The sequence below is a fragment of the Phoca vitulina genome, unplaced genomic scaffold, assembly GCF_004348235.1.
Source record: "Phoca vitulina isolate PV1807 unplaced genomic scaffold, GSC_HSeal_1.0 scaffold34, whole genome shotgun sequence".
NCBI classification, from domain to species: domain Eukaryota; kingdom Metazoa; phylum Chordata; class Mammalia; order Carnivora; family Phocidae; genus Phoca; species Phoca vitulina.
The window spans coordinates 17,489,738-17,503,372 of NW_022589737.1; the positions used below are offsets into that span (position 1 = coordinate 17,489,738).

At 48.0% G+C, this 13,635-nt stretch overlaps 1 protein-coding gene across 1 annotated transcript in view; it reads right to left on the bottom strand.

Moving 5' to 3' along the window:
- AMOTL1 (angiomotin like 1) overlaps nucleotides 1-5,100 on the bottom strand; it is a 114,515-nt gene extending 109,415 nt beyond the window's left edge. The window contains exon 1 of the mRNA XM_032426101.1: nucleotides 5,007-5,100. The gene's annotated coding sequence lies outside the window, so the exon portion shown is untranslated. The remainder of the gene's footprint in view (nucleotides 1-5,006) is intronic.
- Between the last annotated feature and the right edge of the window lie 8,535 nt (nucleotides 5,101-13,635).

Sequence of the window (13,635 nt, forward strand, 5' to 3'; positions counted from 1 at the left end):
CCTTACTCCCACCCAAATTTCCCAGTCCTCTTGGAGCTAGGTGTGGCCGCCTGACTAAAGTTCAGGCCAAAGAATGTAAGTGAAATGATGTGCCCAGCTTTCAGGTTGTGCCCTCCGTTTTCCTTCTGTCTTTCCTATGGACTGGAATGCGGACGTGATGGTAGGGGCTAAAGCAGCCACCCTAAACTGTGTGGACACAACACTTCAGGACATCAGAGCACAATGAAGCCACCATAGCAGCATGGGACTGCTTAGCTTATGCTCTAAGGGAAAGAGAAACTAACTTGTTTCTTGTTTAAGTCACTGTCATTTTAGCCTTTGTTATAGCAGCCAAGCCTGTATCCTCAATAATACAGAGACCGAGCACCTCCATGGCCAGGATGTGGCTCCGTCATTGTGCTTTGAGCAATACGACTGATAGAGACTGCTGGTGATCACCAATATAATTGTTCTTCCTGGCACATTACTAGACTACATTTCCCATCCTCCTTCATCTAGGTGAGGCTGAGGGACTAGTTCTCACTTTTGGAATATGAGAAGTGAGTATGTTACCTCCAGGTTGAGACAATTCAACAGTAGACTATAACACAAGCAAGAAACACCACCTTGATCATGCTGAGCTGCAAACTCATCTCATATCTAAGGAGGGCAAGGGGGTAGGCTGGTAAACATTTAAGTTATTATTTTAAAGAAGTTACACAAATGTTATCATTTATTCTAATAAAGCCCATATACATCCTGCTTGAATGAGGAAGATAAGAGTTACATAACTAAACTCCTTCTCACGGTGTACCAGCCCTCAGTGGAGTTAGCACTGGTGGCTCCCAAGAATGCTATGTTCAAGAGCACTCCTTTCAGGACTTGCGGGGAAGTTCACAGGGTCTGAGCACAGACAGCAGCAACTGAGCTTACTGAGGCATGCCGGAGGGTCAAGCAAGCCCAGAGGACAACAGATTAGGAAAAGTGAAGGGAACATGGGACCTGTCTGCTTTGGGATGGTGGGAGGGGATTTGCCTCCCATTCTTGCTAACGTCCAAATTTTCTAAAATAAGCATGTGTTACTTTTATACTGAAAAATGGTTTTAAAACTTTGACTTTTAAGAAAGGTAGAAAATAAACTGCATAAGCTAAAGAAGGAACAAAGGAGAGAGCTATAGGGCACAAGTCAAAGGATTCAGTCCCCAAGGCATGGTTATAACAAGCAGAGGGGCCAATCTTAGAGATATGTACCTGAGAAGACAAAGCATCCCAAGGATGACCCTCATTCACTCATTCAACAAGCATTTACTAAAACCAGGCCCTATGTGGCAGCTAGATTTACAAAGAAAGAAGTGGCCACCATTTAGTGCAGTAGCTCACAACCTTGGCTACACACTGGAATAACTCCAAATTTTTATTTTTTTATTTTATTTATTTTTTAAGTAGGCTCCATGCCCAGTGACACAACCCCGAGATCAAGACCTAAGCTGAAATCAAGAGTCAGACGCTAAACCACCTAAGCTACCCAGGCACATTGGAAATGTGATTTTGAAAAAGCACACTGCTAAAACACTGATGTTTGGGGCCACTGCAGAAATTCTGGTGTAACTGATCAGGGTGAAGCCTTGGTCTCGGGACTTTCAATGTGCAGGGTGGACAACCACCAGGAGGATGTGACACATGGGCTTAGTGTTGGAAGAGGGGTAGGAGAAAAGGAGAAGAGGGAAGGAGAGCATGCAGGCACAGGAAACAGCTGAATTTGGAGGACTGCCCCTGGCTCAAATATAACCAGAAAGTTAGAGCGGGTGGGGGTGATGCAGGTCATGGAGGTCCTCCCTTGCCTAATCAAGTACCTATCCTCCAGGTTGGGGGGGCTGTTAATCAAAGTTACTAGACAGGGGCAGACATGGTCACATCTGGGTTCATCTCAACTCTCCAGGCATTCCTTCTTACCCGCTCAGAGGGCTAGCACTTCTGCCCATGGGTGGGACTACAGAAAGGCAACGAAGAGGTGGGGGCTTTGCCTCCTCAGATAATGGCACCGTGACAGAGAGAGGGCTTATTTCTGGATTCTCCATCATAGGCAGCCTTCAATACGGCACTCATCTAGAGAGAGACTCTTGTCTCTATTGCCTTTCCAAAACCCCCTTTTTTTGTAACTTAAATTTCATTACACAATCTTGCTGCAACACTGAGAATAAACTCACTAAGGGGCCAGTGTAGTTCATTTGGAGACTTAGATGAAAATTTGGAGGTGAAACTGACCACCATTCATGCCACAAAAAAGTAGTAGGGTTGCCACCAAAGCCCTCAGATGGAAAATCATTCCACGTGCTGCTTCAGGAACAAATTACTAAATAATTCAATTGACCTGATCACCATCCCTGAGCATCTGTTTTTGTAGACCAGGTAAGTTGCAGAGAAATTTCTAGAAATAAAAATGGTATTGGTTAATCGGTGGGACAATTGATAAGAGTCATTCTATCCTTCATGCACAGGAAATAAGTACTTTTCAAATTAATAATAATAATAATAATAACAACAGCAGCAAGCACTTCCTGAAGACCTGCACCTGGTACTAGGGCTTCACAGACACCATCTACAACATCCATGCAAGGTCTCCATTTGGGTTGAGGAGATAACTGAGGCTCAGAGCAGTTTAGTCGCCTACCCAAGGTCACAAGGAAGTGCAATGATAGAATTCAAACTAAGTTTTTGTTTGTTTGTTTTTTTGGGGGAGAGGGGCAGAGGGAGAGAAAATCCCAAGCAGATTCCACACCCAGCAGGGAGCCCAACTCAGACTCAATCTTACTACCCTGAGACCATGACCTGAGCTGAAATCAAGAGCTGGACGCTTTAACCAACTGAGCCACACAGGCGCCCCTCAAACTAAGTTTTTATGGTGTCCCTCTACCTCTTCTTCAGGTCCCTAATGTTCTGGCCAGGGGTTGATTCTGTGTTCATCTGTGTTCCAGAAAGAATGGCTGCTTGACAAGCTCATCAACTGCTGTAAGAGGCATTTTTCCCACTGTGCTTCTAAGAAAAGCACCAAAAACTATCATGACTCTTTCCAAGGGAGAAATGCCAGCTTCCTCTTTGATCTGAGCAGCATGGAAACAATGCAGTCCCATCCAGTGAGCTGCTCTGTCAGGGAGAGAATACCCCTTTGGAGACAGCATGCACACGAACAGCATGGCACATGAATATAAAGAATAAATACCCATAGCTATGGGCCTCCTCCAGCTTATGGCTCCTCGCAGCATCTGGATGACACCTGAGAGGTCACCTGGCACAACCCCAGCTTCTCAAAGATGAGAAAACAGGCTAGTTACCAAATCTATTAAGGATGATGAAGCAGTGAGAACCTTGGTGTCAGGCTGCCAGACTTGTGTTTTCAGAGCCCAAGAGGGAACCCCACGGTTCCTGTAATGCTCTCATCTCCTCATGAGAAACTGGGCATTTCCCACAGGGGTACTGAAGAGAAAGAAGATTGCTTGCTTATTCTCTACCACTAATTGGAAGGGCTGCCCCTATTTATCAGTGCCTCGGCACTGAGGGCAGTCCAGTCCGTTGCTCCCGGAAGTAGTTATGGAAATGAAAGAAGGTCAAACACCTGGGCCTCTCTGGTACATAAATCATTCTGTGAATGCAAACCAAATTTAGGAGTTACACAGGCAGCTTCTCAGAGCAAGGAATGCTCAGCCTGCCAATGCTTATGCTTATCTCTAATTTAAGAGAACCAAATAGCTTCTGTCACAGTGTGGAGAGCCGATGGTGGTGTCACCAATACACAAGTACACACGAGTGGAGCAGATCACCAAGAATCTGCCCTCTTAATAAATCACTTCCTGCAAAGCTATGGTTTAGATGGCATTTTCATTTCATAAAAGGATTCACTATAGTGAGCCTTTAAAAGCTAGTTTTGGTTATGCATTTAATCTATGATTCCATTTACAGCGATTGGGTTGCCTCACAACTTGTCAGAAACACAGCTTCTGAACAAAACACGTACTGTCTCCTGCCTCAGACTGCCATCCTTGATCCAGACCTATTTTGAGTGCCGGGCTCAGGGAAATGAATGGAAGTCATTGCTGAGGTGGGATTTTACTTCAGGTGGAGTGGGGATGTGGTAAGGACATACAACCCAGGAGGAGAGGCTGACCAGAAACAAGGCTGAGAATGCTACCGTGGATCAACATTTTTCAACAGCTATCATTCCAGGCTAGGAAGGCAAGATTTTCAAGCTGGTGATAAGAGAACAGCGAGGACAGATTTGACAGCCCAGATTGTTAGCACCTAAACTAAACCGGAAAGTGAGGGAGGGGGGAAAAAAAAAGAAAGAAAAAGAAACCAACCACTGAGCCACGGAAGTGAGACTGGGTGGCAGGAATATTCAGAGGGATCCTGACGATGCAAATTTCCTTCCCTCCGCACAAGGAAGTCTGTCTGTGGCAGGAGTGTGGCAGTTCACCCACCACAAATCTACACTTACAGGGACAGGCTCCACATAGGCGGATGAAATGCCCTATTCCCAGACACCTACAGGCTGGATGAGGAGCAGAAACCAGGGAGGAACGCAGCTCCCAGGTGGTGACCAGACCACCGTTTGGGGCCCTCGACTTGGTTAAATTCAGGTATGGACGACCCTCACGATGTCCTTCTCGGGCAAGGCACTTAGCTAGGCAGAGCCAGCCACCGGCGCGTCCTTCCAGGCAGGATGAGTCCGGCTGCTTCCAGAGGCCCCAGGCCGGGAAGTTTACTGTCCCTTGCTCCTCGGAGCAGCACCATCGACCTGGACACACACACACACACACACACACACACATGCCACATCTGACACTTTCCCCGCCACCCCAAAGCACACGCACCGAGAAAAGGCCGGTTCCTGCCGCGAAAGGAACATGACTCCGGGGAAGTGTCCCCTGCCGCCTTCCCTCCTCCCCTGCGGCGGATTGTGTCTCGGCGCCCCCAGACTCGAGGGTCTCGGGCGGAATTCCGAGAAGAAAAGGCAAAAGGGCTAGACTTACCTAACTCCTCCGGGCTGTAGGGCGCGGGCGAGGCTTCCACGAACTCACTGTCTGGAGGAAGAAAAAAAAGCAGAAAACAAAAACAGAATCGCAATCATTCAGGGCAAATCGATCAAGCATCTGTTACCGCGCAGGTCCCTTAGAAAAGCGCGGGTTTCTCTCTCCCAGAGATGGGAGTCCGTGAACCCGGGGGCCAGGCGGGGTTCGGGACACCCGATCCAAGGCGGGTAAGAAATTGCCAAAGAAACTTGCGGGGACAATTCGGGCCGGGGACCGAGCGTCTCCCAGGCTCCGGGCAGGTGGGGGCCAACTTTCCGCGGCTATGACCCCGCGGGTCCCGGGGCCGGGCGCAGCCGGGCCGCGACCTCATCCTCTGCCCTCAGCCCGCGGGGCGCATCGCTGCGTCCGCCCGGCCTCGCGTCGACGCCCCAGCGCCGAGAAGCCCCAAAGTTTCGCGGCGGGTCCCGGAGGCCCGCGGGCGCGCGGCAGTGGCGGCGGCGAGCTCCCCGCGCCCACCAGGCCGGGGGCCCCGCGCGCATCCCCGCCGCCGGTTGCTAGGCGACCGCGGCCGTCACGCTCGGCAGCGGCGCGCGCGCTGCCTCCCAACTCCCTGTTAGAGGGTGTCCTCCCCCGCCCCCACCCCCCTGACCATTTATTAAAAACTGGAGCGTAACCAGTTCTAAAATGATTCCTGCCTTCTTGTATGACGTCTGCCCTACTCCGATGCTTGGAAAATCGTTTGTTCCGGGCTCCTCCTGGGGAGATGCAGGATTTTCAGAGATTGCATCTGTCTTGCACCAGGCGAGCAGGAGCTTCGAGTGCCCCCAACCCCCTCCTTCTTTTTGAACCTGAATTCTAACTGCAGCCCAAGCAATATTTCCTCCCCTTAAGAGACCACCTGGTTCAAACAGCGAAGGTAGTATGTCTCCATTTCACGGGTAGGAAAACTGAGCCTCCGAAGTTAAACAACTTAGGGATAGGACTGCCCAGCACTGTGATTGTGTGTGTGTGTGTGTGTGTGAGTGAGAGAGAGAGACTGTCTGAGGAGAGCAGAGCAGTGCTCCTCCTACTACATAAAGAGTTGAGTGGTTTCAAATACGGGATGTAGATAACAGAAGTTATGATCCAGGTCCTGAAGCAATTCATAGTAGATTGCAGGAACTTCCCTTTCTGGGCCCTCGGCCTGAGTAACTTGGGCAGATGCAGTTTGTGTTTTCCCTCAGGACTGACTGACAGCTCTGCCTGGGACAGCTCTGGGCTTTAGGGATGTGCTTGGAAGCCAGGAGGAGTCAAGAGGAAGGAAGAAGTAAACCTGGGAAATGGTTGTCCCTTCTCCGTCCTTGTCCTTGGAGACTGACAGTGGGAGTCAACAGTCTGGGCAACCTCTGGGGAGCCGTCTGGTCTCAGAGCGACCAGATCACCAGCTGCAGCAGCCTGAGGGCCCCTGGATCTGTGCCAGTGTGCTCCAATTCTGTAAACACTCAGCCATCTCTGGGTTTTCCACTGTCAGCTTTGGGTTTACAAATTACCTGGGAGGACAGAATGAAGCCACTGTGGCCAGCCATTGCTCAAGGAGGCATGCCGGGAAGGCAAGGCGGGGCTTCATCCCTGAGCCGCCTAGCCTATCTGTCCTTTTCTTTTTTCCCACTCCTGACAATCGGAGCTCCCAAATCCAAGAGGTGAATGTGCTGGGTGAATGTTTGCAGGTGTCACTCCATCCTCTCCCACGTCCTAGAATCCTCCCATTTGCCCTCAGGAATTCATGGTTCATCACCAGAACAATCCCCCATATCTTCAGCCTCTTCTCTGTTTCATTCAATTTCTTACTCTGATCCAAACTTGACTCTCCCTGAATATAACAGACTGTGTTACCCACCACCTCTACTTACTGCAGCCATCTCCAGACTCTTGGGTTATTCCACCTCATTCCTTGAAGATATGGGCACTTGGATTACTGTCACTTTCCCCAATACTATTTCTGTGTATTTCTTATTTCTGCATCTACATAGTGGATTCTTCTCATACTCTGGTCTCTCACCTCTTCAACATTGTCTCCTTTCCTTGCCCTCCTCCAACTATCCCAGCTCCCTGCTCTCACAGTGACACCATCTATAATCTCAATGTCAAGTATTCTACTCTCCACCCACCTCCTACCTTTCCAGTCTACTGTTATCTTAATCCAATGTCTCTTTGACCATTGCAGCACCTATGATTTGCTTATGCCATGACCTTTTCTCTGTCCCTTATTCTCCTTAGGACCTCTCTTCCTCCTTTATGCACCTTAGTTTCTGAGTTCGTTATTATCTTTTCTCTTTTACATACACCTTCAGATTCATCTGCCCCCACCCCCTCTCTCCATACTACCTACACCTCAGATTCATCTCCTCCCACCCCCTCTCTCCATACCACCTACCTGGAAAAACCACAACACTGATAAAATCTGATTCTCCGCTTTCCATCTGTCAGCACCCGGCTAAACATGATTGGAGAAGCACAGCATCATGCCTTATTTCCAGTTCATGATTGCTGACCTCAAGTGGGCCTGTGTACAGCCCAGCCGTCCCTCTCCATTTGCCTGCACTACTTCTCCTTCTCCTCTCCTGTTACTATGGGTGAACCATCTCTGCTCCATCTAAGGACACATCCTCCTTTGTGGATCAGATCCTGTCCCTTCTCATGTGGCTTTTCCCCCTTCCTACCTAAATTACTGTTTTCCTCTGTCCTAGAGCATTCCCATCACTATACAGACATCCTACTATGTTCACTCTTCCTTGACGCCACTTCCTTCCCCAACTACCGCCCCCAATTCTCAGCTGCCCTCTACAACAAAACTCATCAAAAGAATTGTCTACGCTCCTTGTATCCACTTCTTTCTTTTGCTCTTAAAGGCAAACAAGTTTCTAGTTCACCACTCTTCCAAAGTAGCTCTTGCCATGGTCAAGACTGCCTTTGCCATTGCCACTTCCAATGGTCAATTCTTGGTCCCAATAGTAGCTTTTGATCTACTGATCACATGTGTGGATGCACTCAGGTGACTCCATCCCCATCTTAATGAGAAGCAATTAGTCTTTGTGTTCTAAGAGAGATGATCTATGGAGGACCTTGGTTCTGATGTCAGTTCTGCTACTAGTTAGTAATTTAATTTCTGCAAGGTTTAGTTCCTCTAATAATGGAAATAATAATCACACCCAACTCATAAGGTTGTGTGGTCAGAGTGCAATAAATTAATGCACTTAGAGCCCCCAGAAGAGACAGCGTCACATTGTGAAAATTAGGTAATATATTAGTCATCTTTGGATGGCAAGCTCTTTTACAGCTGAGAAAAATGGGCTCTTTTCTTACTTTCAACAACTTTGAGTTGCTGCAGAGTATGCTTCTAATTAAGGGCAAGGTCACATTGCCCTGACTTTTAGTTGTGTTCTGAGTTGGCTTGTAGGTTGGTTAGATGGAGGTGGGAGAAGGTTTTCCCCAGGGAAAGAGCAAAATAAATGTTCTACTTGGCGGTTAGGTTCTGGAACCTGCCAAACTCTTCTGCCTCACAATGGCATCCCCTTCAATTTGTTCCTATAGATGGATGCCTTATAAGCCAAGAAATTTCCTTACAGCATTTCAGTTATTTGAATTTCCTAATCACTCGAAGGTTAATGAGAAAATATGTTTCTCATTTCGATATTTGCCGTTGGAAAAAAAAAATAAATATATGATTCCAATTTCCTATCTTAGGAAGCAGAGCAGAGCAGACAATAATATTTCCTGTTACTCAAACAAACATTTATGGGGAATTGACCACGCTTCCAGGACTGTGCTAAGCACTGCAGTTGCAAAGGCTCCCGCCCTCCCGTCGCTTCCCATCTAATAAGGGATCGGATCCGTGACAGAGGATCTTACGGAACCTCAGGCAGTGTCCAAAGTGCCTATGTCTGCTTGACTTTCATAGGCCTCTTATAAAGAAATGATTCTGCCAAATGGTCACTGATCTATAAAGGACAGTTGCCCAAGCTTATAGGTTGGAAGCTCAGCTCTGCCGATTTTTAGAAGGCACTCTCAGGGATGTTACTAAACCTCTGAGAACCTTGGTGTCCTGACATTCCACTGGATAGTCAGAAGCAAACTGGTAAAGTCTGGGACAGGTGCATAGTAAATGTGCCTTTCTCTCCAACTTAGAGGGCCCAACCATGCTGGGTCCCCTCTTTTGACTGTTCTAGTAGGAGAGCAATCCTCATGCACCATGGTTATCTGCAGACAAGAAGACAAAGTTCCTCCTCCTATTTCTAGGGCAGCACTTATTAGAGAGAGGGACATGTGGGGAGAAATTGGCAAGGAGGAAATATTTCTGGGACTCAGGTTTTCCATAGAAACAGATTACAGAAGGGGCTAAGATCTAATGTCCACTCTTACTATTGCTTGCTACATCATGAGTTGAATGGGTTTTGGGAGCTAGCCTGGGGACCCAGCCCCTAGCTTTAATATTCATATGAATATATATTCATATATATAAAAATTACACTAATAATACTAAATTATACTAATAATATATGTCCAAGTAAAGGAAAAACTACTCAGTACAGATGAGTATAAACTAAAAAATGAATTCCTCTTTCCCATCCTATCCCGGTCTCCATCCCCAGACTGACATACCATCCACAGCTTCTTGTGTGTCCTGGGAGAGAATTTTTTAGGCATATTCAAATGTATATATGAATTGTTTAAACAAGTTACATATCATACTACAGATTCCAAGTTTAAGGCAATAAATTTCTAAGTGAAGTTTCGGTCCAACTCCAATCATAAGCTGGGATGTGACTATTCTCTGCTTAGCAGGGAAAGAGAGTATACAAAAACCAGAGGAAAAAAAGGTCTTGTCCACCAGCAGAAAACAGTAAAATTTTGAACAAAATGTAGACATTGGAAGGATGATAGTTCAGTTATCTGGAAAGCTCCATTAGAACCCTCATTCTTTGGTGAATGAAGTATGGTCATATAGCAACATTGGCTCTAACTCTAGGATCTAAGGAATTCTTAGCTCCATCTCTCAAGCCAAGAGCACACTGCAGATGCTTTTGGGGTGGCTAGAATAGTGCTCTGAGCACAATGCCCATCACTAATACCCTGCTGAGTGGGCAGGAGCTGCACCATGGCCAGGCTATGCCCGCTGCAGTCTGGGAATGCCATCATCCTCTGGCTAACTCTGCCCACAGGTGGCAGGGCCTGCTTTGACCGTAGGCTCTGCTTGGGAGGAAAGGCCACAGACTGCACCCCTGTTGTTTTCTCCGGCTGCTCTGACTCTGGGGCCCCAGGGGCTATAAAACTCCTGGGTCATTGGAGAAGAGGAGGAGATGAGAGTCTCATACAGGTACAGCTTCTTCCTCCAAGAAATGGGCAAGGGGCTAAATGCCACATGGGGAGACTTATTTGCAGCTAAAGTATGTTATCAATTCCCTTTGCAAGAAAGAGCTGCGCAAATTCCATAATAACAAGTTTGAACAATAGCCAGAGGCCGCTCAGATCTGTCCACAGCCTTCCCAACCCCAGCCCCTGGAAGGACACCAATTTTAAGAACGAAAGACAGAAAGAAGTGGGTTGAGCCCTCCCTCTGCCTTCTCCTCACTGGCATTGCCCTTTGCTCGTCTTCTCGGCAGGAGCCTTCTGTCTCTTGGAAGCCCTCTGCTAGTTAACAGCAGAGCAGCCAAGAAGCAATGCCCGCCCTCCTCCCCTCCTTCTCCCTGGGGAGCGTGGGCAGGACTGATTTAGGAGGGAAGAGTGGGGCCGTGGCTGCCTGAGCACAGCATGACTCTCTTCTGTTATCCAGTCTCTTATCTATGTCCTCTTAGGACAGACCAACCAAGGACAAATGTATGCCCACCCATAAGGTTTCGTCAGAAAGAAATTTGCACTTAATTGGTCACGGCATTAGCTCCAAGGCTGAATCGGCCCAAAGGACATGTCCCCTCCTCCTAGGATTTAATACATGTATATATATTTAATATATGTATATGTATATAAATATATATGCATTTTTAGCACAACCCAACTTCTTTATTATTCTTAATGAGACGGAGGAAGAAAACATAGTTGTTTTATTTCCCTTAAATGAAAATAAAAACCTCAGGTAACTGTGTTGTGTTTTATAGCTTCCAGAGAAAGAAACGGGTTCTACGGGAAGAGTAGTTAACTATCTCGCACCTGAGAAAAAGTCATTATCTTTAGCAGAAACAATGGAAGCCAAGAGGTGGTAGGATACTAAGTCTGCCAGGAAGTCAAGGATTCATTTTGGTAAAGATGTTAAATTAGTTCTCCGAGAAAGCCGAATGCCAATGCAGTAGGCGCTACTAACAAGAGCAAGGTGTTTCATGAAATACATAAACAAATCGTATCCATCCAGCCCTCCAGGATTCCTATTACTAAGTATGGAACAGAGATGGAGACTTAAAAGACTCCTTACTCAACATTATATCAAAGGAAATAAACTCTGGCTGAGCCGAGAAGCTACTGAAAGGTGTATGTGGATATGAATCAGAATAAAGAACCATTCCAAAAATACACACAGGAAAAGGTCCCTGCAGAGGAAAATCCTACACTTCCAACTCGCACTCAGTCGGATCTATTGAGTGAAATCAGACAAAATACCCTGTGTTAAGATTGGGGGGAGGGGAGGGGAACATTTGCTGCAATTGAAGTCTTTGACCAAACCGTTAAGAAAGAAACCCATTGGATGCATGTGAGTCTCTGCTGAGACGTGGGGACCCGCCCCATCTCGAATTTTCCACCTGAGTTTCCTGGACTGAGGCCTGAGAGGAACCCTCTTCTTTCGAAGACTGCAAATAGCCTGCTTGGCCTGTGCGGGGCCTGTCTTCTTTCACCTTGGAATGGTTTTTCCCAGAAGCTATAGCCCTAGCAGTGACATATCATAGGTGCTAGACGGAGGAGCGGAAGCCAGGGCCCTCGTTTTGCCACTAGTCTTTGGTAAGTCTCCAAACCTGCCAGACTGTGAGCTCCTCTGGGAAATGTAAAATGAAACAACATTGATGGAACTTGTTAAAACAAACGCCAATAGAGAGGATTGTGGGTAACAGATTCCATTGTGTTAGTCACCATATGCAAGGGGAATAGGCAAAAAAGAATCAAGGCTCCCAGAAAGGTTGAGATGCCAGATGGTGTTGTCCTTTGAAACCAACCGACAGGGGGCGCCTGGGCGGCCCCGTCAGTTAGGCGACCGACTCTTGGTTTCGGCTCAGATCCCGATTCAGGGTTGTGGGATCGAGCCCCACGTCGGGCTCCGCAGACAGTCTGCTTGCAGATTCTCTCCCTCTGCCCCTTCCCCCACTGTCTCTCTCTCTCAAATAAATAAATTGTGAAAGAAAGAAAAGAAACCAACAGACAAGGAAGTAGAATGGACACGGCATAGCCTGGCAAGAGAAAGACCTGAGTTCGAATGCGAGCTGGGCCGGCATTTGCTGTATGAGCTTGCCTCCGCAAGGCTCAGTGTCCTCATCTGCAAAATGGGGATATGTAATAACGCCTTGATGGGATTTCAGTGAGAATTTACATGAAATCAAATAACATCGGTGGCAGTGCTGGACACACACGCCGTCCCCAGAAAAGTTCCTCCTTCTTTCCTGACTGATGTTAACACTGTCCCTGACCTTGAGGGAGACCAGAAGGCAAATCTGCTCCTTCCTGTTTTTGTACCCGTGAGGGGGGCAGCGCCACGGCATTTCTACCACGCTCCTGGCCTCTCCTCCTGCCAGGTGTGGGTTCTCGAATTTCCTGCCTCTCTCCGTAAGCAGGTTGAGTCCCCTGGGAAGAATGGAGGCCAGCAGGATTCCCAGAGAGCTGCTGTGAGCACATCTGTAACAGGAAGAAGCACTGTGGGGGTTCGCTAAGAAAGGCAGCGGGGCCGCCTCTCCTGCACCAAACCCCCACACGTGCGATGAGGCAGCTGGCTAATCGAAGGAGCTGCCGGATCGGCTGGTGACCTCACAGAAACTGAGCTCTGGCCAAACCCTGGCCCCCCTTCTGTTGGATGTGTCAGGCACTGTGGACAATTCCATTTGGAAAATGTGTTCCAGACCTTTACAATAAATTTGAAAAACCACCCACCCAGGTCCTGGAGGGTGTCTTTAGGAGTGTAGGAAGCAAGAGTGGCGGAGGGACTTTCCTCCAGAAACTCCATTTCACCCCCAGACATCCTGGGCTCTCCTTGCCAGCTTCCTGGAGGCTGTCCCTCTCTAATGGCAGCCCGAGATGCCCCGAGGATAACACAGAGGCAGATGTGGTGTGGATCTGGCCCTGCCTCCAGGGCAATGACTCACCAGGATGACGGAGCCTCCCTGGCAGATAGCACAGTTCTCAGAGGACTCCATGAAGCCAAGAACAAAACCCCAAGGCTCGGACACCTCCAGGACTTTCCCTGGGACTTCACTAGAAATGGAAACTCTCTTAGCCCACGCTGGGTCTCAGAAATGGAGCTGCCGGTACCAGCCAGTGGTGGGAGAGCTGGGACAGGGCTCAGGGCATGGAGGAAAGATGCTCAGAAGCAGGTGGCATTACCTCAGGTGGCAGTAGGAGGGTCTTGGATGATAATCCACACATTGCAACAGCACTGTTGATTTTCTGGCCCTGCTCCCAG